General features: G+C 40.4%; 1 protein-coding gene and 1 non-coding gene across 6 annotated transcripts in view; both read left to right on the top strand.

The window, feature by feature from the left end:
• NFIB (nuclear factor I B) overlaps positions 1-27,746 on the top strand; it is a 236,768-nt gene that overhangs the window by 52,827 nt on the left and 156,195 nt on the right. The gene's annotated exons all lie outside the window — the stretch shown is intronic.
• Positions 25,291-25,401, top strand: LOC116756232. The gene has a single exon (XR_004350600.1). It is a non-coding gene; the product is annotated as a U6 spliceosomal RNA (small nuclear RNA).

Raw genomic sequence — 27,746 nt, 5'->3', positions numbered from 1 at the left:
ACGAACCCTTGTCCCCTGCATTGGCCGGCGGACTCTCAACCAGTGCGCCACCAGGGAAGCCCCAGTTACGTGATTTTTAAAAGGAAGCATTTTTGTTTGGAAGCCTTTGGACACATTTCTTAATGTGTCTTAATGTCTGGGGTGATCTGTAGTCAGCCCTGAGTTGGGCCCTCGGTGCAATCACACGGATGCTGAGCCACCCAGGGGAGCTATTCAGCAGGAGGCCAGCAGGCTCCATTGCCTTTAGCTTTCACTGCCTGGAAGTAACTGGATCCATGTCTCTGAAGTCCATGGGCCCTCACTTACGTCAGTGTACTTTGACTCCTCCTACCTGTGCTCCGTACCCCTGTGTCTTGTGGGTCCTCTCAGGATCCAGCAGTTCAGCCCTGCCCTTGTTCATGAGAGCGCTCCCTCGGAGCCCCCTACTTTAAACTGCCATCAGAGGCTGTTCTACAAAAGCCAAACTTGAACCAGTGTGAACCTATCTGGAGGTGATATTGGATGCTCAGTTCTCAAATTCAAAATACCTGATTTCCATCAATACATTCAGACAGAAGACCCTTCCAACCATAATATATCACAGTACCCCTGTGCCCCTTTTTCTAGAGCCTAAGCCAATGGACCCCCCACTTGTGTGAGAAATTTCTCCTCCATCATATGTAAGATAAGATTTTGTTCAGGGTGATCTACAGTTAGGTCCAGTTTATTTCCATGATGCCTAAACACTTAGACCATTTTGATACATAATAGACCCTTGACATTTATGAGAGATTTTTCCAAGGATGATCATGAGTTTCTAAACTTACAGGTAGCTCTGTGGAATGTAATTTCTTCCCCAGGTATCTGTATTGGGACAAGAAGCACCACTTCTGTAGGCCTTTTCACTTTCTCTTCATTTCTATTACCATCACAAGTAATTCGCTTTTCTTTCAGTGGCCTTTTATTTTTTAAACAAAGAAACAATGTTATAGCTTCATGAGCTTTCTGTGTAACAAGGAATAGAGAGAGAACAACAAAATCACTCTGAGATATGGCTGTTGAATTGTTGGCCGGGTTCATACAGTACCTAACTGATTCTCTTCAGTCTTGTGTGCCTGTGGTTCGAATTTGTCCTCAGCAAAACGACAAATTTGGTTATAGAATTGTCCCTCTCTCCTTATAGAACTTTTATGAATAGTTCATGCACCTTAGAACTTGGTTTGGGGAAGCGCTGGTATTCTGTAGCAGCCCCTGAGTGAAAGCAGATCCTAGAAAGAGGGTGTCGTAAAAAGAGCTAGGGATGGTATGTTTGTTAGTCCTGGGGTTCAATTTCAAGTGTAGCAAGTGTGTGTGTGAATGTGCTCATAGACAGGTACATGTGTGTCTATTATTGTTATAATGTTTCCATGTGATGTGCTTCAAAATGGAATGCCATCCTTACTAACCTGATTTATGAAGCCACTGTGTAAAACTTTCCAAAAAGAGTACTTAGGAAATGAAGGTATAACAGAAAAGTAAACAGCTGGAATAGTGGGACTGTTGCTCAAAGTAGTTTCCTATTTCGCATCACCATTCAGCAAACTCTTCATTTAGAACGGTTTCCACGGTAAGACGTCCAGGGGCAAACTCAAAAATATATTGCTGGTAGCAGCAGCAGAAAGAGAATTCACGAGGCATGTAGTCGTGAGACCCCCTCAGGGTTCATCCAAGAAGTATGGGCTTGTTTTATGCCAGCTCCTTGCTCTGTGGTGGAAGCAGAACAGGGCCACGTACCCCAGGTGGGTAGAATGTTCTCAGATACTTAAACGCCGTCCTGTTCTCACCTACCAGCAAACGTCTTTGACTGGAAGGGCTGAATTATTCAGCATAATTCTGAAAGCATTGTTCCTTTACTAATAAGCATCCAAGGTTAACCAGCCTGTTGGTTAAATTGCATGTTGGAATCAATTGCCCTGTTAGATCAGAGCAGTTATAAAAGTAGAAGATCTGAATGAAAGTTCTCAGTAACGATAAGCGGTACCTTTGCTTCCATTGAATTTATATTCTAAAATGAGTCATCAAAGAGGTTCTTTTACAGCTTACTATGTCAATAAAAAAGCACTCAAGATGCTTGACAACAACAGCCAGCGCCACTAAAAACGTAAATGGAGGGGGAAAAAAGCCCACACTTTTCAGACAGTTTACTCGGTTGCATTAAACAAAACCTAATTATAGGAGATAGTGATATAATGCTCTAAAAAAGCCATTGTCCCTTTTAAAAAAAATCTTATCTTTCTCTAGCACTGTGACAAATAATTCTGCCTACGTGTATTAAGAAATTCAGACAAAGACACCATAGACGGTGCTCTGTAGACGTCATCCCTGGAATTATCTCCTTATGACTGAAAGATTTTTGAGGTTTCCTTCCTTGTTCATTTAACCCCGAGTGAGGCACTGGGGATGCTGGATTTTGCCGGCCTGGGGCATTCACAGTCTAATATCCGGCTTGTGAGAGAGCCACTCCGGTGTCTCACACGCTTTTGCAGCTGTGCAGTAGCTGGAATAAGGCACAGCAGTCACCTCGTGTCCACGACATTCTGGGACTGGCCTCCGTTATCCACGTGTATCATCTCATTTACTATTCGCAGTAACCTTGCACTGATTCCCATTGTATAGGCGAGGAACCTGAGGCTTGTATGGAACTGACTTGCACAAGACAAACAACTAGTAGGTGTCCCAGTCAGGTTTAGAACCAGGGCAGTCTGGCTTTGGAGCGCTTGGTGCGTAAACCATTAGGAAAAACTGCCTCATCCCTACAAGTGACGGAGGCTTTGTTAGCAGTTGGGCTCTTCCTCTAGGTGCTCTCAGCTCTGCTCACAATGAGGCACAGCAGAATCTCCTCAGAACTGGGGTAGAGGCAAAGCCAGGTCAAACCAAGCCGCGGGAGCTTAGTTAGTTCCTGGTTCTCTTTAGAAGGCAGGTCTGGAAGTTAGCCTGAGAATGCTGTCTATCTCGTCAGCTTTTGAAGAGGGTCTCTGTAATGTGTACCATGTTGGAGGAAGTCACCCTCAACTCAGATCCCTCTCACCCAACGGTTCTTGTCACCTTGGGTCCAATTTATGAGCTCATGACTATTAAGTAATCTTGATTCTCGTGGTTCTGTAACTGTGGCTGCCAAACAGTCTAGTGCTTCTAAGCTGTGTTAATGGTATGGCACGTACTCTTTCTTTTTGGAAGTTAGTGGACTCAAGGCAGGAATATGAATATTATATTTCACTCATCTTCCTTTCCTTCTTTCTGTTTCTCTGTATCTTTCTTTGAGTCTTTCTGTCTTCCTTCTACCCCATTCTCCTGGTATGTTTTCTTCTTCTTCTTTTTACATCTTTATCGGAGTATAATTGCTTTACAATGGTGTGTTAGTTTCTGCTGCATAACAAAGTGTATCAGTTATACATATACGTATGTTCCTGTATCTCTTCCCTCTTGTGTCTCCCTCCCTCCCAACCTCCCTGTGTTTTCTTCTTGATTTATAGCAATGAAATTGGGCGTGTGGACTAAAGAAAAGATTTTCTTTCTTAAGGAGGGGAGCTTGTCTAGTTAAAATTTTGAAGGAAATGTATTTATTTCTAAATATGCCCAATGAGTATGTGGTTCATGCATCTTTTGCCACATTGTTTCCGTCTGTAACTGCATTTTAGTGGGAGATGAAAGATGAAGACCCAGATCGTTAAGACCAGGAATTCAGTAAGAATTTTGTTACCCCCAGATTCAACCTCTCTGGAGTTTGATGGGTATTTTTGTTGGTTTGAGGCTTCTGGAAAAGGTAGTTCAAAATGAATGGTTTTGGTACAACAGAAGCTACATAACACGTTTCATTTTATTCTCACCACATCCATATATGGCTGCGGGTACCATTATTACCTTCCTTTTACGTATGAGAGAGACGTCAAGGTACTTTCCAAGATCACACAGCTGATGAGTGGTGGGTGTAGACGAGGTACTTTGATTCCAGAATCTGTGTCGTTCGCTACTTCCGTATTAGCATGACTGGGGGGGGTGGAGGTGGGAGGCTAAGGGGTCCCTGGAATCTGGGGCTACCTTGAACAGGATAGAGTCGAACTCGAGGTTTTGGAAAGGCAGTCAGACCATCATTTGATCATTTCTCATGTGTGACATCCTCATAGTCTATTAAGTGCTCTACAAAGCACACCAAGGCTCGTCAATGAACTGAATTGTTTAAAGTTAATTTTTAGTGACCTTGTGCAACTTCTCTACCCTCTGCTGTTTCATCAGTAAAAGTGAATCATAATTTTTGTTATCTTTTAAAGGATGTTAGGAGGGTTAATCTGTTACTACCCTTAAAGTATTTTAAAGAAATCAGAGCACATCCGTGTCCACAATAATTATATTAGATTCTTACCACTTCTGCCTGGTCATCAGTATGCCCTGCATGTTTAGATCATGCTTGGTTAACATGGAGGTTATCGCTTCCCACCCCGACCCCAGTCACTGCCCACGTGTTCATTTCATGAGAAGAGTAAAACAAGGCAAGGTTAGTTGCTCAAAGTCATTGGTATGTATTACCATTGAGATTTAGTCCCCATGTGGCTTTACACTAAGGATATGCCATTAATTTGTTATGGGCAGAATGGTCACCACATTCGGCAAGATTCTCTTGCAGCTGCAGAACAGAAAGTACCCAGGAGTTGACTCCTGGCTCAGCCAAGTTTATTTCATTTTCAAATTTGGAAACAAGGTCGGTCCTTTCATATGCTAATGATCTGAGGGTTGTAACTTAATGTTTTTATCTCAAGTTCACTGAATAGGGGTAAAAGATCAATGTTATCACTTAGCCCTCTACCCCCTGCCTGTTAACAGACACATATACAGGTACATGTCACACACCTACACACACAAGTACACAGAATGCCAACCAAACAACATTAAAGAAAAAAAAAGAACCTACCTTATTCCAATTCCGTTCTTGGTGAGACATTAATAAGCTTTGGATAACTCAATTATTTAGCTCAGATACCTGTGTGTTACTATAAACACTGGTATTTCAGCAGGTTGGCTTTTGGATGAGTGGATGGCCTTTGGGCGGCTATTAGAGAACTGATGCACTGGAGTCCAGTAAAATAAATGAGCCGCATCAGTTCACTTGCAGTCAGCAATTATTAGAGTGCAAGTCCCTGAAGGTGGACTTCTCCATGCTTATATGCTGTGTCGGGTGGAAGAGGTAGATCAGCAAGTAATGTAAACCCCTATCATGTTGGTCTTTAAGAGAAGTATAAATGTGGGAGCTACTGAGATGCAGTGGAGAGTCTCTGCTGGTTGTGGGGGAGAAGGGAACATCCTATGGAGAGGTGGTGTTTTTTTGTTTCTTTTCCATTATAGTTTATTACAAGATATTGAATCTAGTTCCTTGGGCGGTATAGTAGGTCCGTGTTGTTTATCTATTTTGTATATAGTAATTTGTATCTGCTAATCCCAAACTCCTAATTTATCACTCCCTCATCCCTTTCCCCTTTGGTAACCATAAATTTGTTTGCTATGTCTGTGAGTCTGTTTTGTAAATAAGTTCATTTGTATCATTTTTTAAGATTCTATATATAAGTGATATCATATGATATTTGTCTTTCTCTGTCTGACTTACTTCACTTAGTATGATAATCTCTAGGTCCATCCATGTTGCTGCAAATGGCATTATGCCATTCTTTTATGGTTGAGTAGTCTTCCATTGTATATATCCATACCACATCTTCCTTATCCATTCATCTGTCGATGGACATTTAGGTTGCTTCTTTGTCTTGGCTATTGTAAATAATGCTGTTATGAACATTGGGGTGCGTGTATCTTTTCGAATTAGAGTTTTCTCCAAATATATGCCCTGGAGTGGGAATGCTGGATCATATGGTAACTCTCGTTTTTTAAGGAACCTCCATTCTGTTTTCCGTAGTGGCTGCACCAACTTACATTCCCACCAACAGTGCAAGAGGGTTCCCTTTTCTCCACACCCAGAGAGGTGGCATTTTTAATTGATCTCAAGACATGGGTTTTGTCAAGTGTGTGGGCAGCATTTAGACCAGGTGAACAGCATGAGGAAAAGTCAAAGGGCGGGAAAATGCAGGAGCAGTTATGCAGTGTGGCTGGAATACAGAACTTATACATGGGGCAGCAGGGGCCATATGGGAAAAAATACAGTGTGGTTACCTCATGGGGAGCTTTGAACTTTGGCCTGAGCTATATGTACTTACTGTACTAACTCCTCAAAGGTATCTGGAGGCAGCTCCCAGGATATTACTTATTCTCAGAAGAGAATTTCAGACAACTTGACTTAAAACATTTTATTCGTGTGTTATTTCTTCACTGTCAGAAGGATCAGAATTTCCCTTTCTGTTTTCCTTCTGGGATTTTTTTGGGCGTATTGTCCTAGTCAGAGAAAAGCACACATGACACACATACAGGCTGTTCTCTCTTTGTACATTTCCAGCCTTCCTTGAAACAGTCATCTTGAGAACTGTCAAATTATCCAGCTATAATCTAATTGGTGGTGACTGCTTAGTCCCTTTGCACCAAAGAACTTGTATCTAGCAAGCTTCTCTCTTTCAAACATTTGTTAGTTCATTAAAGATGTTATGTTAGAGGTATACTATGATGATGCATCTGAGAAGCAAATGAAAGACCAGGACAAAAGACAAGTTGAATAGTCAAAGATGAGCTACAACCATCAGGGAAAGATAACTATAGCACCTGATTTTGATTGAATAAGTGGTGATCACATTGATTTTGAAGTTGTTGCCAATCTCCTTAAACATTTTTCATGGATGGAATAAATGAAAGTTATGAAGCATTGATGTAAAAATAATTTTGGGGGGGGTCTCTTTTCCTTCCTTCTGTCCTAAGGATCTTCCTTCCCATCTCCCTCTCACGCTCCCTCTCCAGTCTTTTCTTACTGAGCAACTTCCTTGACAGATTGACGTTTGATTGTAAAGGTATACCTGGATGTAATACAGGTGGTTGTCATGGGTGCAGTCTTTTGCTGCAAGGAGATGGATAGGCCGTCCACTGCCGCCCGCCTCCACAACAAAGCTGTGGCAGAAAGGAACACGGCAGGGTCCATTAGGAAACCTTAAGACACCTTGTCTTCATAATCATCTTCTCAGTCACTTTGTTCAGAGGCTTCCCCAAGGTAATTTTTAGTAAGCATGTACCCATTAGTGAATAATAGAGAATTCATTCACTCATTCATTCATCAAACATGGACTGTCTTTAATGCTAATAGTACAGTTAATGGAATTATTATCTTTCTTTATTTTTCTTTTGCATGTTAAAACTGAAGCAGTTTCTGTTTTGTTTTAAAAATTGTAGATGTTTAAAAATGGTCATAATTCTTACATTAGTGCATATTTTTTCTCAGCAGTTTTACTGCTTTATGTACCAACAGGAAAGGGAAAGGATGGAAAAAGCTAAATATAAAAAAAACCCCTACAAAAACCTAAATATCATGATAAAATAGAAAATCTTGGTGTAATATTTTTAACTTTTAAAATATTTTCAAGACTTAACCTCTTTAAAAATGAGTTTTTAAAATGAATTCATCATAAATAGGTCTCACAGTGCCCTAAGAAAGAAATAATAAAGAGGGAAACTGGAAATAGTTTAAGGTACTTAAGGCATTGGGAAATAAATTCCAGACTTTGAAAGGGAAGTCCACAGGCTATACCAGCCCTTTTACTCTTCCTGACACTTATACTTTCTCCTAGAGGAAGGAAAGGTTAAAAAGTGGATCTCATTTTTATTTCTCTGCCTTGTGTTTTGGGGAGTGAAATGGTTTCTCTTTTTGAGAGATAAGGGAAACCACAGTTTTAAAAACTGGCTACCCCTTGGATGCATGCGGTCTTGCAAATCCTGTAGCAACTGAAACATCTCCAGATAGATGTAAAAATTAATTAATGCCTTACTACCATGTAGGGAATGTGGGCACATGTGGATAAAGCTGACTAAATCCCACAGAGTTTGTGCAGCTCGCCTATTAAACCTCAAATAAATGTAAGAGGAGTGAAAGCCAAGGCCTGTTTTCTGTTGTTTTCCTACCCAGCTGGTTATTTATAAAAGTTGGACCTGTTTGTTTTTCGGCTCTAAGTGTCCCCTGTCCAGGGAGCCTGAGTCATTCCTGGTCGTGGAGTGGACTCCGGGGCACAGGAAGCTGTGCAGGATCTGGGTCGCTGGGACTGACAACCGGATCAGCTGCCCTTGCACGGGAGGCTCCGGAGGCCCCTGGGCCCTGGTGACAAGGCCCAGCACCTCCGTGTCTCCGTGACCTCTACCAGTGAAGTGCCGGCCTCGCTCACTGATACCATTCGCAGGAACCTGAATGACTGGTTAGTCTGGTCAGAAGAAAATAGCACTGACATCATGTGATTCTGGCAAAGTAAACCACATTGGAACTTGGCCTTTGAATACCCAAGGGTCTGGCAGCAATCTCAGGGGTTGGCTGGGAGCCCCATTGAGTTCACTAGTAATCAGTTGACTGCTGAGCTGGACAAGCTGCCCTAGTTTTCCTGACAAGCTCTGTCTAAAAGAATGATGGGCAGTCTGCCATTAGGATTTTTTTTTTTTTTTTTTTTTTTGCGTTATGCGGGTCTCTCACTGTTGTGGCCTCTCCCGTTGCGGAGCACAGGCTCCGGACGCGCAGGCTCAGCGGCCATGGCTCACGGGCCCAGCCGCTCCGCGGCATGTGGGATCCTCCCGGACCAGGGCACGAACCCGTGTCCCCTGCATCGGCAGGCGGACTCTCAACCACTGCGCCACCAGGGAAGCCCTGCCATTAGGATTTTTGAGCAGAGTTGCTAAAGATTAACTCTTTAGCTGCTGTCCATATATCATGGCAAGCAATTAGGTACGACTTTGGAGGGAAGGTTCCAATTCCTCATTCAGTTCTTACACACAGAATTCCTGTCTTGCACAACAAACACCTATAGGCAAGGAGGAGCTCTGTAAAGCCCTTTAGGTGTATGTTTCAAAGGAATGCCAAGTGGATGAGTTTTCCTTGAAGTTTCTAGTTTGTTCTTTTTAAACAAAATTCCATCATTTTTAATTATGCAGAAAGTCAGATTTGCATCTCAGCCATCCCTTGGGAATAGATATTACCTAAGAGAAGCCTTTGAAAAACTATGAACATTTAATGTTTATTTAGTATGATCGATGTATCCATGCATGTTCTTTCCAATAAAACTTGATAATTCAGAGTATTCTAGAAGAAAGGAAGTATTTGCAGTCAGTGTGTCCTAGTCCAAAGAGACCCCTTTTTGGGGATAAACCTGACTTCTCAAGGTGCTTATCTGCTCATCTTTCTCTGGGAAAGGTGATGCGTTAGTATCTTTTATTCCTTTTCTCACGAAGGTAAATTAAAATACAATTGATAGAGTTAAACAGGTTGATCAAATAATTCTATATGTTGTTCTCCCAGTGATGAATTTGGTATGTTTAATCTTGCTTTATACTGGTATTTTCCCTAAGGCACACTGTCTTCTGCAGATACTGTGACGGTCTCTCTTAGCCACCAAAGTTCTGTGACGGGACTTCAATACTCCCTTATATAGTCAGATGGCAGCAGTGGTGGCCCCATCGTGGGAGTGCAGTTCCAGTGATATATTGTGTGTCTTGGTCCACATTTGGGAGTTTTAATGGCAAAAGCTGAGGTTCTGGACTTCTTTCTTCCTCTTGGGTCCAGGCTTTCATTCTGACTCCACTCTGATCTTTTCTTCCAAAAAGCCACACTTGAGGAATGGTACAATGCCTCTCTCACGTTGAGGAAGTTTGTGACATTAGCCACCTGGGGACATTATTGTCCATCAGAGAATTTATATAAAGGGAACAGAAAGCTAACATATGCTCAGATATTGTTTAATGAACTCTTCCTGGCCCCCACACCTCTTGTCTCCCTTCCCCCAGCACAATAACGCTCCATAGGCCATAGCCTCAAAAGAACCCTCCTCCACGGCAGAGCTAAACATTGAGAGTGATAACCTCTCAGGTGCGTAGTTAACGGAACATTTTAGTGAGTTTTTGATTTGGCTTGTCACCCTAAGACTTATCAAGAGAAGATGAAAGCGACTCAGGGGTTTTGAATAAGGGTTTACAGATAGGTGACACCTTTGAGTGCGTTTGTTCCTACCGGGTGTGGTTTGGGGGGGTGAGCCAGTGGAAATACCCACAAGACTTTGACATTCCTGATGCTATTCCTTCATGGTCCAGGGATGCGTCTGTCCAGCCCTTTGCGTGGGGACAGAATCACCACTGTTGCCAGGCCCTCATTTACCCCAAGAATGGACTTGGGGGTGGTGAAGGAGTGGTCCAGAGATGTAGGTTACCCTTCCTCCTTCCTTTCTTCTCCCACCTGCCTCTCTTTTCCCTCTCCTTTGTTTTTTAAATATTACTTACCTTAGCATCTGCTTTCACCAGGCAATACACAGTGAAGAGCAAAGCAGTGCTTGCCCAGCACTCAGGGAGTTGCTAGTCTAGTGGGAGACAAAGATGTCTCTAATCAGATGCTCACAAAACGAAACACAGAATGAAGAATTACGGTCAGTAGTTTGATGGAGAGGCAAATGATGACAGAATGACGTAAAGCAAGAGGATCTTATTGTATACCAGTGAAATTTCTGGGTAATACCATTTCTTGGTAATACTTAAGAAAATCAAGAAGTTAGATCTGAGGTTGAATCTCAGCTCCACAACTTACTATTTCAACTTGATCAGTAGACTTAAGCTCTTTGAGTCTTAAATTTCCTTATCAGTAAAGTGAGGATAATAATATCTACTCCCCAGAGTAGATATTATACGTGATTGGAAATACTAACTTTGAAACATTTGGTTGACACAGTGAGAATTTAACAAAATTATCTGTTATTATTAATGCTATAGTTCAGTGAGCTAAATTAAAGATATCCTATGGGTTTTTTCCCCTGTCATTAAAATGCCACTGACAGCCTAGTTTAGTGCATACCCATGGTTTCCAGAACCTGTCTACTGAAACGTTATGAGAAGTTAACCAATGTCTCAGGCTGTCTTGACACTAACATGGACATTCCCGTAGTTTCATCCACTAATTTAACTTAACATTTTTAGGTATGTAATAACCCATTGACATTCCCTGAAAAATACTGCCTGTAGCTTTGTCTCTCTTTCCTAACTTTTCTCTCTGTTTACTTCCAGGGGTCCTTTTGGTCACTGAAAAGTGTCAGATTCTTGCTGGCGTTCAGGTTGTATATTAACTGTAAGTGTCAGGAACTGAAGTCGTACAGGCTGAAGCGAGAAAGGGAATTTACTGCCTGATGTTAACTGAAAAGTTCAGTGCATCCTCAGGTGTAGCTTGATTCAAGTCCTCTGAAGATGTAACAAGGAAGGTTCTCTGACTCCCTTCCGACGCTCTTGTCTTGGTTACCTTGCTTCTTGGGCAGGCTCCCCCTTCATGGTGGAGAGCTGCACGTTTACCTTCCATCAGCCAAGCGCCTCCAGTGGGAAGGAAAGTGATCCCTTCTCAACAGTTCCAGCAAAAGTTCCTGGGCTGGCTCTCATCCAGCCCCCTGAGCCAGTCACTGAATTGGTACAGCATTGTCATTGGCAAGGCCCACTCGCCTGCCTGCTCTGGGAGCTAGGGGGATGAAGACAGGACACCTAAGGGACATGATCACAGACCGGGGGTGGGTGAGTGGCCCCCGGAGGAAAATTATTCATATTACTACCAGGAAGTCGTAAATGGTGTACAGTCAACACCCAAACCAAACAAACAAATAGGCAGAAATCCCACTATAGATAAGAAGAGGTAAATCACCTATTCTTGCTTTCAGTTTAGGTGGGAGTGAAATTGTTGATGAGGTGACATCGAGGCTTGGTACCAGCTAAGTATTGTCTTGACTCTATGTCAGGCAGTGGGCTATATCTTTCTGTATCTTACTTCTGATATTCACGATAACCCTACGAGGTAAGTATTAAAATCCCCCTTTAATAAACTAGGAAACTGACATCTAGTGAGATTGTATAACTGGTTTGAAGCTAAACAGCTAGTCAGTGGTGGAGGCAGGCTTCAGCCCCCAGCTTTCCTACTCCAAAGCCCATGCTTTGGAGACATCAGATCCCCGATTGTCGTGTTGCCCTGCAACAGTGCCCAGGCCGTGTCAGGTAGCCCTCCAGGCCTGAGGCAGTGCAGAGCCGTGCCACTTATGCCTAGATTACTGGCACATTTTTCTGTGGACGTAGAGTAGGCTTCTCTTCCAGGGCAAGGTTTTGAAAGCCAGGACTTTAGAATTGTGTTCCAGTATAGGCACCGGCTCTCACTGGATTATTGGATGACTCATGGAAGGCCTCACACCCTTAGTCTCCTCTGTCTGTAAATTGGTGACAAAACTGTTACTGTTGGGAGATTAATTGGTCTGCTTGAAAAGTTATATATACTGAGCATCACACCAGACATTTGAAAAATCAGTCCCACCATTTAATCCTGGATTGTTCAAGTTCTTTTGACTAGGGTATGTGTCTTAGGTCCTGCTGCCATAACAAAATACCAGAGCTTGAGTGGCTTAAACAACAGATACTTATTTTCTCACAGTCCTGGAGACTGGAAGTCAGAGATCAGGGTGCCTGTATGGTCGGGTTCTGGTGAGAGCTCCCTGCCTGGCTTGCAGGTGGCCGCCTGCTTGCTGTGTCCTCGTGTGTCAGAGGGTGAGAGATAGCTCTCTAGGGTCTCCTCTTAAAAGAACACTAATACTGTCATATCAGGGCCCCACCCGTATGATGCCATTTAACCTTAATTACCTCCATAAAGGCCCTGTCTTGATATATAGCCACATCAGAGTTTAGGGCTTTAACATATGAATTTGGGGGAGACCCAGTTCAGTCCACGGCAGTAGGATATTAGTGCTTTTATATGAACCACACGTCTGCATTGCTATGTCCCTCTAACCCTTTACATCTGCTAACGGCACTGAATAAGAGGGCTTGGTATGGGATATTTCCTTTTTTTTTTTGGCCACACCGTGCAGCATGCAGGGCCCCCCTACAGTGGAAGCATGGAGTCTTAACCACTGGACTGCCAGGGAAGTCCCTAGGGTATTTCCTGGTACTTATTTATTAATTTTGGGCAAAGTGATTTTCAGTTACTCATTGAAGTTCCCAGTTAGAGCAACAGATTTTAGAAAATGATGTGACAAACATGTGGGTATTCACTCTACAAATCTAGATGTGAGGTGTATAGAAATAGAGGTATTAACAAAGCGTCTGAAAACTCAGAGGAAGAAATAATCCAGGGTCAGCTGGGCAGGGAAGGCTTCAGAAAAGTGAATCTTGGTATCACAGGATAAATGGGATTTCACAAGATATAGGGCAGACAGGCCTATCTGATGGCTGGGACACAGTCCTATATGATAGAACTTGCTGTACCCAAGGAAGGGGGTATGGAGACCAGTGGAAGCTGTCTCCCAGCTAATTGAATCAGAATTTGGAGTCCCTCAGTCACCTGCCCATCTGGATTTTATTCTAGAGTGGAAAGCCCTGGAAGGCCTTATGGAAAAGGGGAAGTATCATAGTTAGACCTGGGCTTTGGCCAGGCACAGTTTTAAAATATACAGTTTGATTTGGAGGCTAGAGAGACGAAAGTTGGAGGTCTAGCACATGCTGTTCCTGCCACGTAGAATGCCTTTCCCTCTCTTTGTGTACCCACCAAACTCCCATTCACCCTCAAAACATTGTTCTGGAGCTGTGTCCACGCTAAAGGTGTTCCTGACCTGTCCAAATAGAATAGTCTCTCCCTCTTGTGCCCTCCTTCTATAGTTTACGTGGGTCTATTATTGCTTGTATAACATCATAGTATAATTATGTGTTTACAGATCTCTCCCACTACTTGACACAAAGAACCTTGACAGAAGGGCTTGTACGGTTTTTTTTTCCTGTTTTTTTTTTTTTTTTTTTTTTGCGGTACGTGGGCCTCTCACTGTTGTGGCCTCTCCCACTGCGGAGCACAGGCTCTGGACGCGCAGGCTCAGCGGCCATGGCTCACGGGCCCAGCCGCTCCGCAGCATGTGTGTGGGATCTTCCCAGACCGGGGCACGAACCTGCGTCCCCTGCATCGGCAGACGGACTCTCAACCACTGCGCCACCAGGGAAGCCCTCCTGTTTTGTTTTGTTCTGTTCTATTTTGCATTCAGAGTGGACAGTGCTTGGCACATCGTTGGTGATCTATTTCATATTTGTTGAACATAACAACCAAGCTGCACTAGGGCTACTGTGAAAATCAGGAGAGAAGCAAGGACATGGAAGAGGCTGCATTGGTAGGACTAGAAAGGGGGGACACGCTATGGGTATAGGAAGAGGAATTGGGGATGACTCTGAGGTTTCTAACTTGGTCATCTTGGTAAATGTCAGTTCCCTCAACAGAGACAAGGAGCATGAAAGATGCAAAATTTGGAGATGAGAGAATGAGTTTGGTTTTCTGGTTACTTAGGAACATTCCAAGTGGTGATGTCTGGTAGACAAATGAAAATACAGCTTTGTTGTTATCTCAGACCTTTGAAGCCAAGGGTTTGATTGCCACTGCAGAGGGTGAGAAAGTGGGCCAAGGATGTAGCTTTGGGGAATGCTGACTTTTAAGGAAATGGTAGAAGCACTGGGATTAACAAAGGAGAATGGAAGTAGAAGTCCCAGAAGTAGGAGGAGAATCAGGACAGCTCAATGTCATAGAATCAGAGATGAGAGAAGGGGCACATGTTAGACCTGTCTCGCCAGTGAGTTTTATCACGAATTCTTTAATAGTAAGAAGAACAATAGTAGCAAGAATAATAATAACAGTACTTACTGTTTTCTCAGTGCTTGCTATGTTCCAGGTATTTTGCTAAATGCTTTTCCTGCATCTCATTTAATTCAAACCTTAAGCCTGTTATCCTTAAGCAGACTTGCAAATTCAAACTGAGAGGTTGGATAATTTATCCAAGGCCGAACAGCTGAGCATTGGACCTGGGCATGCTTTGCGAACTTACAAATACTGCAGAGCATACTAAGCAGTTATTTGATTTTACTTTTTGGAGGGAGGAATTCTGCGGGATAGTATAGAGATTAAGGTCTTTTGCAAAACTTAACTGTATATGGAATCTAAGAAAAAAAAGGTCATGAAGAACCTAGGGGCAAGACGGGAATAAAGACACAGCTTACTAGAGAATGGACTTGAGGATATAGGGAGGGGGAAGGGGAAGCTGTGACAAAGTGTGAGAGTGGTATGGACATATATACACTACCAAAAGTAAAATAGATAGCTAGTGGGAAGCAGCCGCATGGCACAGGGAGATCAGCTAGGTGTTTTGTGACCACCTAGGGAGGGAGACGCAAGAGGGAAGAGATATGGGAACATATGTATATGTATAACTGATTCACTTTGTTATAAAGCAGAAACTAACACACCATTGTAAAGGAATTATACTCCAATAAAGATGTTAAAAAAAAAAACAAAAACAAACAAAGAAACAAACTTAACTGTAGTCATCCCCGTTAACTCAAAAGACATGTAATTCTTTCTCTCTTACTTGGGTGAGAGGATAAGTGGATGATTTACATTTTTTTGAACTTCTATCATTTAAATCAGCTGATTGAAAATATATCCATCCAACTGCACTAGTATATGGTGTGTATATATATATATATATATATATATATATGTATACACACACACATACACATATATGTCCACACACACGTACATATTTTGAAGTATAGTTGATTTACAATGTTGTGTTAGTTTCACGTGTACAATGAAGTGATGCAGTTATACATATGTGGTATATATTTTAACTTTGTTTTCTGTTGTAAGGTCATTTAAAAATAACCCTTTTCTACCATTTCCCCTACAACCTGACTTTTTATATAGTAAAGGGCATTGTTTAATTGGAAAGAGAAACCTGGATATTTTTAGCAGTTATGTGGTTTAGTGATTTCATGTAGCGTTGTATGCTTAAGACACATACACAATAGTAATTCCTGAAAATATTGGCTCATAATTGCTGCACTCTTATTGATGTATTTTCATATATAATTCAGGAAAGAAAAATTATTGCATGTGATAGATTAGTATTACCACATAAAAGTACTGATTCGTGTATCCTATTTTAGTGCATTGCTAGTTCTCAAGAGATATCTATACAGTACTTTCTAAGAAACCAGACAGTTTAATTTTGCTATTGGTGTCAGGTTAAAGCTTTGGTGTATGTTTGCAGCTGTAGCTGTGGCTTCATCTGGTCCTTGTGCAGGACACCTTTGAGCAGCAAAGATTCTGTTCTGGGCTCACCCAGACAATTACTCTCACCCGAGCCTTAGCACTTGTGGTTTCCTGGCCTTTGAGTGGGTGAGTATCTCCAGCTTTCAGGCCATCTGAGGTGAGGTTGAGATTTCTCAGAAAGAACTGTTAAAAGGAGTATGGTAAGGGAAATGAAGGACAATACGATACCATATAAAGAAATGGATGAATACAAGTTTGTTCATTTGTTTGACTTTTGAACCTTAATTAGGTGAATCTAACCATAGATTGATTTTCTGGCTGCACTTGAAGACTCATTTATGTCCAGTTTATCTTCCCTCAAAAAAAAAAAAAAAGGCAACAAAAGGAAAGCCTACCCTTAATCTAGATCCTGGAAGGGGTCAGGAATTGGGGTAGAGAAGGAAGGTCAAGACAGCTGTGATTGCTGTTTTTTATCCACCTGGTGGCTTCTCTTTCTGAGTTACATTTGTTTTGGAGTTACATGCCAGATTCTGCACGTTCAAGCACCTTATAATGCAGAATATGATCTTTTTTAAAAAGGTAAGGTAAATCGTTTCTACTGCTCTTTCCAATCGTTGGCTATCCTCACTCTGTTAGAAGTCAGAAAACCGCTTGGAATTTTCATCACGTGATTGGTTTTCATAGTTTCTGTGTCTATAGAGAGAGAAAGAATGAGATTTAAGTTTTTAAATTGTAGACTTGATGACTAAAATATTCGCAAACTTGGTTAAATCCGCGATCTCTTTATGTAAGTACTGGATTTCTTTCAAGGTGCTGTCTTCTTACCAACATACTGTGCAAATAACTGCAGTTTAATATAGAGATAACTTGATGTGGTTAGATTTGGTAGACCCTCTTATCTTTCCAACATGCATCGTTTATTTAAAATGCATAGGCATATGTTCAGAACAAAGTTATTTTCAGTGCATATATATTCATTAGCCTGTGTGTGAGAGAACATTTCAAATAACAACCATCTTGATATTTGGTTCTCTTTCAAAACTTTCTTCCCTCTCCACCTTGGTTTAATTGAACCCTAGGCCTGAACTCGTGAACGCATTCCCATGGAGCCAGGGTACATTCGAACGTCTCGGACTGATACAAAATTGCTTTGTTGATCATATACCCATGCATGATAAGATATGCATAAGAAGAAATCTGGTACAGAAGTATAAATAATACTTATCTTTAAGCCAGCATCTGTCATCTGCTTCAGCAGACAGTACTTGCTTTCTTCCTAGCACAAAAAGGGCTGAAAGATTTATGGAGCAGCTTTGTTTGTGCTCCATGATGCTTAATCAATTTTTATTAAATTCTAAATTAAAACTTGGCTTTCACTACATCTCTGACGTATAGCACAAGGGGAGAGATCATGGTGCCCTGAAAAGGTTAGGCGTGGGTGATCTGAATCCTCGATCTATTTCTTCCTGCAGGACTTTTCTTAATAACTTTTCTAAGTCTGACCAAATCCTTGTAGGCTTGAGTAGGAAAAGATAAATACAACACAAACTTTAGACTCTTAAGACTTCTAGAGAGAGGGGGGATTTGGAGTTTGTTTTTAATACTCTCATGCATGTTCTAATATCTGAGAAAAGAACACATAAATTATTTCAGTGTGCAGGTAATGTGCTTACTTTGCATTTAGAATGGTTTGATAAGTGGAGACTCACTAGTTACGCTTACAGAGAATTCTTAAAGTTTTTGGTAATCGAGGCTTAACATGTTAAACATCTGATGGAGACCTGGGCTTTGCAGCCTTTTTCGGCCTAGTTTACCTTGTAAGTTCTACATTTGCAATTTTCTGGTCTTTTCATACAGATGCTTTTTGTTGAATATCAGCATATGGTAGGAGGCCCACTCAGAGAAGCCAGTTTATAAATGACCATCTTATTATCTCTGTAACCTTATGTATATAGGAAACCTTGATTCGTGAGTCAAATTGAATTTTTCTTTTTCAGGTGAAAGTCAAAAAAATTACACCTGTGATTGGTTTTCTTAGATTCTGTATCTGTAAGGAGAGGAAGAATGAGATTTAATTAAAAATACAGTTTTCTGTTAAATACTGATATTTCTGGTTGTGAATTTGCTTTTTCTTACATCTGGTATATACCAGACTAACCTGTACATATTATTCCTTTGGAAACATATTTGTGAGCCCTGATCCAAAAGTAGTTTATGTATCTACATTTCAAAGTATAAAGTTTCTTGAAGAGAAGGGGGTAGGGGTGGACAACCATGAAATTTGTTAATTATTGTTTATTTTCTAGGCAATATGGCAAGCTGTAAACTTAAGATCAGAATATCTGTGTTTTTGAATTATTTAATATGCTAGGAGAACAGTGAATTAAAGAAAAATTTGGAAGCCAGTCCTACCATGCCCAAAGAATATTAATAATGCATGCAGCTCTTCCTCTCCCATCACTTATCTTTTCATTGCCACATTTGTACTTTTGTCTTATACATTGCCATGTTTTTCGTTATAAATGCCAAGTGTAGATGTAGATGCCCATATTGACATATTCTGTTTATCTACTTACTACCTAAGTCTTGACATTTCCCTAGCCTTGGTATTGCCTGGTATGCCATGCATATATAGCTAGGGTTGCAGTCTTTGATGATCTGGAATTATTCAAAAGCTCTGCCTGGAATGGTTAAATGGAAGGTTACTTCTGAATACATTTGCTCCTCACTTGCCTAAAATATATTTGGTGCCTGAGTGTATTCTTACCATATGCCTTCTTTCTCAGCTGCTGTGATTCAGAAAGACCCTTTGGAATTACTGTGAGAGTAGGGAAAAAACCCTGGATTACCAAAAATTAAGACAGCCCAGCTCAACTTGATATGCAAATTAGCTTTGAGGATGCAGTGTAGTTGGTCCTGGCTTCCTAACCTTAGAACTGCATCTTACACAGTCACTTGCCAGTGCTACCACATTGTGATACTTAGAGCCTGTATAGCTAGAGAGGTTGTCTGCTTTCTGTGTTTCTGTGGAGTAATTTTGAGTAGATGAACTGAGGCGTGGGAGAGATTGCCAAATGAGGTAGTGATGATGGCTAAAGAGACTTGGACTTAGGGAGTGCTTTCTGGCAGAAGTTCAGCTCAGACAGTATCGTGTTTTTGACCATGGTACTTTAGACACTCTGCCAAGTGTTTGTAACGAGATAGGGCTGTTACTATACTTTGCTTTTAACTTTACTTTTGCATACAGTACGCCATTCTTGTTTTATAAACTGTGTCGCATACTTTTTGTACCTCTATAAACAAGTGAAGCTGTTGAGTTTTTGGATAAAGTTTGAAGCAGTCTTGTGTTGCTTCCTCTTTGCTTTATGCTCCAAGTTGAGAGCTGAATAGTGAGATCTTTTTTCACACCACTTATAATGCGATGCACATTTTGAAGGCAATTTAAATTCTTTTGGCTCCCCAGCCATATGCTTCAAAATGGAAGCATTATACATGTATGGATAGGGGAATAGGTAGGAAATTGGAGTGTAAAGATATATGGCTGGGTATGTAGTAGGGTAATACTATCCAGAGAGAGAGAGAGAGAGAGAGAGAGAGAGAGAGAAGGGAGGGGGGCATGTTTCACTCTCTAGGAATTTTTCCAAACTTTAGGCCCAATTTTGCTGAAGCAAATAATATTACACAAGAAGTTTAAAATGTTTCCACAGGCTATACAAGAACCTTTATCCATGTAATTTATATGTCTAATGAGATTTTGGAACTTTACCGGTGTATTATTTGAGAAATTGGCAATGTAGTCAAGAGGAATGAACTTTAAGGTATAATTTTTAATGGAAGGACAAAAACTAGTATAAGCCAAAACTATAGTCCTGTTTCATGATTACATTTTTCCTTTTTTTCTTTTTTTGGGGGGATTTTATTTTTCTCCATTCTCACCTTTGCCCCTCAATTTTTCTCAGTTTATTTCCACATTGGAAAAGTGAAGTGTAATATTCTCCTTAACACAGAAACCCTTTCACTCTGTCTCTCTGGAGACTCTTTTTATTGTTTTCATAATCCATTCTGCCTGAGTAGAAAACACCAGATTTCTCCAATGTTATGAAAATAATTTTTACTTTGCTTAGATGGAAATATCCTGTTTCTGAACTTTCTCGGTATAATCATGTAAGTTTCTTGTGGTTACGTCACATTGATCACAAGGATATTGTTATAAATTAATTTGGCTGATCTGTGGATTGATATGCTTATAATATATTCATGTTAGACCAGGGGTCCCTTTCTCATTCTCATTTAAACCTTGCTTCCTCATCTTATTTCCTTTCCTTTTCCATCATAGATCATAAGTGACTTCTAATATTAGATCAGATACAGTACATAGTTCCTTCTATAACTTTCGTCAGAAATGGGAGTGCTGTGTCAATCCAGGTGTTACTATAATATACCTTTTCCTGAAGAAAATAGCCTGTAGGTTAAGTATACCTCTGAAGCTTTTTTTATTTAGAATAATATTCCTAAAATACACACACACACACACACTGTTTTCTCCTTTGCTTACTTTACACTTACAATCTATATATTGTTTTCTTTGCGACTGTTCTATAAAAAATAGTTTTCAAAGTTAAATTACTGTTCTAACATTTTGAAAGTAAAATACCACAAATCTTTTGGGTTAAATCATGGGGAATCATTTTGTTCTTTACAACAGATTTCTTAATTTTCATTTCTTAGATCCCTATGTCATGGGATACATTATTGGCCACTTTTATGGAATACAAATTTCTTTTAAACTTCATGGTCTAACATAACAGCCTTTAAATAATTACCATGTGGTGTACTTTCACCATCAGTTGACTTTATGTTGTTTAGGAAACACATGGGAGAGCTGGGAATTAGGAAACAAAAGAGAGAGAGAAAGAAAAAAACAAGAAGGACCTGAATTTCGGTCATTCATTCATTTATTTTTGAGAAGGGGTGGAAAAGCCCACAGATTCGTATCTCAGTAGGGTGAAGTTGTGTTACTGTTTATCTGTACCTTTTTCCCCCTGTGGCAAGAGACGTGAAGAATAGACACTCACTCCCAAAGACACCAAGTTCCAAAGCACTGACTCATGAGCCCACAATGAAATCCTAGGATGCAGCCATTTCCTACCTTTGTTTGGAAATGAACTGATTGGACCAGGCGGATGTAAGCCCTCAGCTGCAGAGCTTTACAGAAGGAAATGCTTTGGGTCTCTCTTAGGTACTGGATGCTGTTGAGCCACTTCTTTGTATTTATTTGATGGGATCAGCCAGCGTGAAAATGTTTCCTAGCATGTAAAAAATTCAGACCGGGGCCATTCTGTGTGTTTGTGCTTATATAGTCTCCACCTGATGGCAGAGAGAAGCATCCCCCTCCTTTTCATGCAGTGCATTTTAATTACGAGTTTATGTATCAAACTCATCACCCTGGTTCTTTCTCTCTAGCTTAGTCTCACTTGTTTGCAGTCTCCCCATCTCTTGGTGACTTCCTGGGGCTGTAAGCCCTGGCCCCTGCCTCCCTCTCCTGCCCAGGTCACACTCCCCCTGCTCTCTTAGCATCCGCAGCGCTGGCCTTCTCGCCACTCCTCCAGCACTTTGCTCTCCCTGTTCTTGCTGCTGGGTAAGCCTTTCTCCCCAGATCATTGCAGGGCTTGTCCCCTCACCTCATTCAGAGGTATGCTCAGAGAGGCCTTCTCCCACCACTCCATCCATTGCTCCCTCCTCCGAGCCTCTTTTCCCTTACTCTGCTTGACTGTTCACCCTATAGCTCCCTGGCATATTTTATATTCACCTGTTTCCTGGTTTACTCCTTCTCACCCCCACCAGCTGTTAGCCTCATGTGGGTTGGAACTTCGATCATTTAGCACTCTTTTGCCTGGGCCTAGAACATAATAGAACATAGGTATAGTACCTAGCACAATGCAGAACCTGGCAGATTCACAATAATGCCTGTTGAATAAACAACGTAGACCTGCTAGAGGTGGCGCTTACCTCTTCTACTGGGCCGTTTGACAAGTTATATAGCTTCTGGGTGCCTTGGCTTTCCCATTGGGTGAGTGGGGACAACATTTTGCATACCTCAGAGGCATCATGGGAAGTTGAAGAATGGTAGGTGAGCTTTAATCATGAGGAATAAAAGATCAAACCTGAATTTTCTTTTATGAAACGGAGCTCTGAAATAATGAAAAGGGTCTGTGCCCGATGGGCAGGGACACATCTTAGATACTCAGGATTTTCCGTGTATGTGCTGTTCCTGGACACTTTTTCGGTGATATTGCTTGTAATGAGCCTCTGAGGATAGACGAGGAGAGAGCTAAGGATAAGCTTAAGGATAAACTTAAATTTGAAGGATAATTTGGCGGCTGTAGTAAAGCAAACGAATGAGATAAATGAAAGAAGTTGGCTCTAAAGAGAGCATTTGAAATTCTAGCTTATTGTCATATTTACCACCTTCAATTCTCAGACCTGATAGTTTTCAGTCAGTAGCCTTTCTGGGATTTTCTGAAGTGTGATTTTACCTTGAATGTATCAGAGCTGGAAATAATTGTTTATGTTTATGCAGTTCATAATTTTGCAGTTTAGTTTGTGTGGGTTAGTGGCCCTACTGTTCAACTGGATGGCAAATCTGTGCTAGGAGGATACCATATGTACAAGTATTTTCTTAAATAATGTTGGCGTTTGCCACTGGTGTTAGGGGAAGAAGGGAAAAAAATGAGAGTAATTCTGGAAGCCCTCCAGTAAGGGGTTAGGAAAGAACTTAGGGACAAATGCTCCTACTTGGAACACAACACCAAATAGTGGTTTTTTTGTGTTTTTTTTTTTTTTTAAAGAGAAGCCAAAATTAAACACAGTAGAGTTTACTGTTTGCTAATCAGCATGTGTTTACTTTCTCTTCCAAAACTGAAGTTGCCAACCAATACATTTCCTACCCAGTGCTTGAATCTGTCCAAATAAACATGGGAAGTAGTAAAACAATGACACCACATGAAAAATATATCCTCATTCATTAAATAGAATCCAAAAAATTCTCTGGAATTTAATTCTAGCGATGAAGTGAGAATTGTTTGGTCTACTAAGAGAGGATAGTGACTTCCTGCCTTGGTTAATCCAGCCGAGAAGAATGTGTTTTTAAGTTTCCATACAACTCTACATACATTGGCCTAAACCTGGAGAAACATAAATGGACTATTTCATGTAAACCCCTCACCCACATTCCCAGAGGATGAGGGCATTTTGGGTATAACATAGTTTTATGATAATTACGAGCATAAGCAGCTTGTAGAATTCAAATAATCAATTTTAATTTCTGTCTCCATCACTAACGATTACTGACAAGGAAGTTCTCAAGATGAAATTATGGAGTCTTCCTCTGGAGACTGCAAACATAAGGAAAAAGAGAAGTTGTAAAGAGATGGTTTTATTTTGTGGTCAGTCAGTTTTGGAAAATAAATTCAAAAGCAGTAGCTACAATCAACAGTACAGAGAACCTTACATTCATAAGGATACCAGTTTACTTTAGCTGTTAGTGAGCAGTTCCATGTAGAAGTGTTATCTGTAATGTATATGTATATCTTTGTGAAGAAGCTTTGTTATAGGGATGCAAGATGGAGGTAGAGTGATTACTACGGTATTACTTTTATGGTTTAAATTTGCGTTTAAAAAATACCCAGGGTAGTCTTCATACTAGAGGCCAGACACCCACGGAGCTGACTCCTGTCTTCTATCAAAACCTGCTTTGGGGAAATTAGTCATTTACTCTTTAATTTGAGTTTAAATAAATGCATTGAGCTTTCAGTAGTAATTACATTGAAAACTCTATGAGTATTGTAGAGTTAAGTAGTTCAAGTTCAAGCCTTGGGGAGAAGTGGTGCAGTCTAGTAGGGACAGGCATTCTTTTTGACAGAACCCTTCCTGCAGAGGTGACTGATTCTTTCTCCTTGGGCAAATAAAGCCAGCCCCTTGATCTTTACTATCAGGCAGGTCCCAGTGATGCTTCAGGTGAGCAGCAAAACAAAAGGTAGTCGGTTCTTTGAAGGTGATTTAGCACCTAATTGTTATTCAACATTATATTTTAAGTCATTCTAGCTATTGCAGTACAACAGTGCTTTTTTTTTTAGTAAGAAATTAATTATCTGAACAGGTTTACTTCTTGGATTTAGTTTGGTAAATGGCATATAACCAAATAATAGTTTTGAGTAAAACTGACATCACGGCACATGAAAACCCAGAGGGGTCTTTTAGGATGAGATAGCATATGTCAAAGTCATCAACTAACAGCTGTATAAATATTGGTTGTTGCCCTTGTTATCTAATCTAATCATTTACAGATAAGGAACCTGAGGCCTTTGGCACTAAAAGAATCACCTAGGCTAGGTAAGGAGCAGTCCAGAAGAACTGAGTTCCTAAATACAGAACGCATTCTACTCCATCAGGCTGCCTCCCAAGTTTTAAATGGTATCTCATGAACACCAGATCTTTTTTTTTCTTTTTAACTTTTCCGAGCTTGAATGTAAAGAAATAAAATGTAGAGACTTAGTGATTATTTCCTAAAAACTAGTGTCAACAGCTGCTTTCAACGTTCAGCACATACCTTAGTATATATCAGTCAAGCTGTATAAGAAAGTTATTTGTTCTGTGTAACTTTCCATCTGACAGTCACATATATTGATATGCACATAGATTTACATACCTATATACTTCCTGGTGTTAGGGAATGAATATATTGTACATGGGAGCATTCTGTGTATCCTTGAAATTGAAGAAGAAAGCGGAAAGATTTTAGAATAGCCATAGAGTTCATTCAGCCAACCACTCAGTAGTAGTATGGATAGTGGAAATGCAAAGATGAAGAAGACTGACACAGTTCTTGGCTTTATGGAAATTAGTACCTCAAGTAACTGTAGGGTATGGGTATAGGGAGACAGTCAATCAAGTTTGATGAAAGTATGGGGAAAGTTATGGTGTTGAAATATAGAATCTTACGGGGACAAAAAAGAGACAGACGCATACACCAGATCAGTGAAGGCGGCCAGAATAAAAGTTAGCCAGGGGTGCTTGCTTCGGCAGCACATATACTAAAAAAAATAGGAACGATACAGAGAGGATTAGCATTGCCCCTGTGCCAGGATGACATGCAAATTCGTAAAGCATTCCACATTTTTATGTGACCCAGCAATCCCACTACTGCGCGTATACCCTGAGAAAAACCATAATTCAAAAAGAGTCATGTATCACAGTGTTCATTGCAGCAGTATTTGCAATAGCCAGGACATGGAAGCAACCTAAGTGTCCATCGACAGACGAATGGATAAAGAAGATGTGGCACATATATTCAAGGGAATATTACTCAGCCATAAAAAGAGACGAAATTGAGTTATTTGTAGTGAGGTGGATGGACCTAGAGACTGTCGTACAGAGTGAAGTAAGTCAGAAAGAGAAAATCAGGTACTGTATGCTAACACATATATATGGAATTAAAAAAAAAATGGTTCTGAAGAACCTAGGGGCAGGACAGGAATAAAGACACAGACGTAGACAATGAACTTGAGGACACGGGGAGGGGGAAGGGTAAGCTGGGAGGAAGTGAGAGAGTGGCATGGACATATATACACTACCAAACGTAAAATAGATAGCTAGTGGGAAGCAGCCGCATAGCACAGGGAGATCAGCTCGGTGCTTTGTGACCACCTAGAGGGGTGGGATAGGGAGGGCGGGAGGGAGATGCGAGAGGGAAGGGATATGGGGATATATGTATATGTATAGCTGATGCATTCTGTTATAAAGCAGAAACTAACACACCATTGTAAAGGAATTATACTCCAATAAAGATGTTAAAAAAAGAAAAAAAACAAAAGTTAACCAGGGGAAGGGCAGTGGTATTCCAGGAAGAGGAAACAGCATGTATGAAGACTCAGAGAGAGCTCAGGATTGGAAAGAAGGTCAGTAAAGGTAAAGCTTCAATAGGCAAATCTGCAAAAACATTGTTTTAGGAATTCGTCAAAAGAATCAGTCTGCCAGTCTTCCTTATAAGTTTCCATTGGAGGCTCTTACACTATACGTGAAGTTGTTTTTTCTGACATGGTATTTGTTCTTTATATTGATTTTCAAGCATCTAACATTCTCCGTAATGTCCTATTTGAGTAAAATTATCATTATCATCTATAGACATATATTTCTTAAGCTCCTACCAGTTGTGAAGGCCTGTATACTAAGACTGCCGCATCTGAACCCCGATTATAGTAAAGGATTTAAAGTTGAAAGTATTAGGTTGTTCTTGGTCTGTTCAGAGAGACCAAGTGTATATCCTTGAAGCTACTTTTTTCCCTACAATTCTTTGTTTCAGTGATTTCACCTCATTATTCCTATTCTAATTCCCTTGGTTCAGTTTCTTAAAAATGTATTTTGAAATATTTAAGACATACAAAAATAGAAATGTTTCAACAAACTCTTGCATGCATCACCCAGTTTAAGAAATAACATTTTGTTTAAATTTATTTGAATAAGATTTAAAATAATTAAATAAAAAATTTAAATGAATGTATGAATAAAGAAACAAAAATTTAAAAAAAGATTAATAATATCCCTGCATGCCTCTTCTCCCCAGTCTCATTCCTTCTTATCCTGCTACATCAAGCGGTAGCTCCTCTCTTACATGTTGCAGTTAATGGGTTCTTGTTCCCAGTACTTTTATTGCATGTACTTTTCTGGCACGTGCATTTTGTAATGTTTCTGATGCTGAGAACTCTAATCTCTCTGCCATCCAATCTAGAGAGTAATCCTCTGACATTTTACTGCAGGATAATTTCTCCTAGGTTTGACAGTGAGTCAAAAGACTCCAGGCTCCAGTGCTGTGTTTCCAAGGGTTACAGAAGTTCTCTAAGCATCGTTCCTTGACGTATAACATAATAAAAAAGCATTGCCCTTGACTTTTGTTTTGGTAATTATAATCAATAGATGCTTTAGATATGTAAGAAGATGTATACATTTCAGAACAATTTTCCTTTTGAGTATTGGAATGAGTGCTAATGATGACGAAAGTGTCCTCTGCTCATTATTTCGGATCAAAATTGATGGACTCTAATTAAACTGAAATATTTCAGCTCACAGTACTAGTTAATTCTGCCTTGTATATAGGCTCACTTTGCAATATATGCAGTTTGCAAACAGATATTAAAGAATAACAGCAAAAGAGCTGAATGCTGAACCTCAAACCTCTTTATGGTAAATTGTTAAATGTTTTTCATGAAAATTTTGGGGATCACTTTCTGAGAAATCCCTCCACATCTAGAAATTTCAGTTTCCAGTTACCCATGAAGGAATGGAAATGATTTACTTATTATTTGCATTTGGAAAGAGTATTTTAAAGCTATATTTGTGTGGATATCACAATTTCAACATGATTTACTATCTTTAGGGTTAAACCACATGTGTATAAAGGATCTTTTGAAGAGCAGTAGTAATACAGTTAGTTTAGGAAATGCCACAACTTCAGCTTCCTGTTCTTTGC

Source organism: Phocoena sinus, chromosome 6 (assembly GCF_008692025.1).
Source record: "Phocoena sinus isolate mPhoSin1 chromosome 6, mPhoSin1.pri, whole genome shotgun sequence".
NCBI lineage: Eukaryota > Metazoa > Chordata > Mammalia > Artiodactyla > Phocoenidae > Phocoena > Phocoena sinus.
This window is presented reverse-complemented; position numbering and strand designations above follow the sequence as displayed.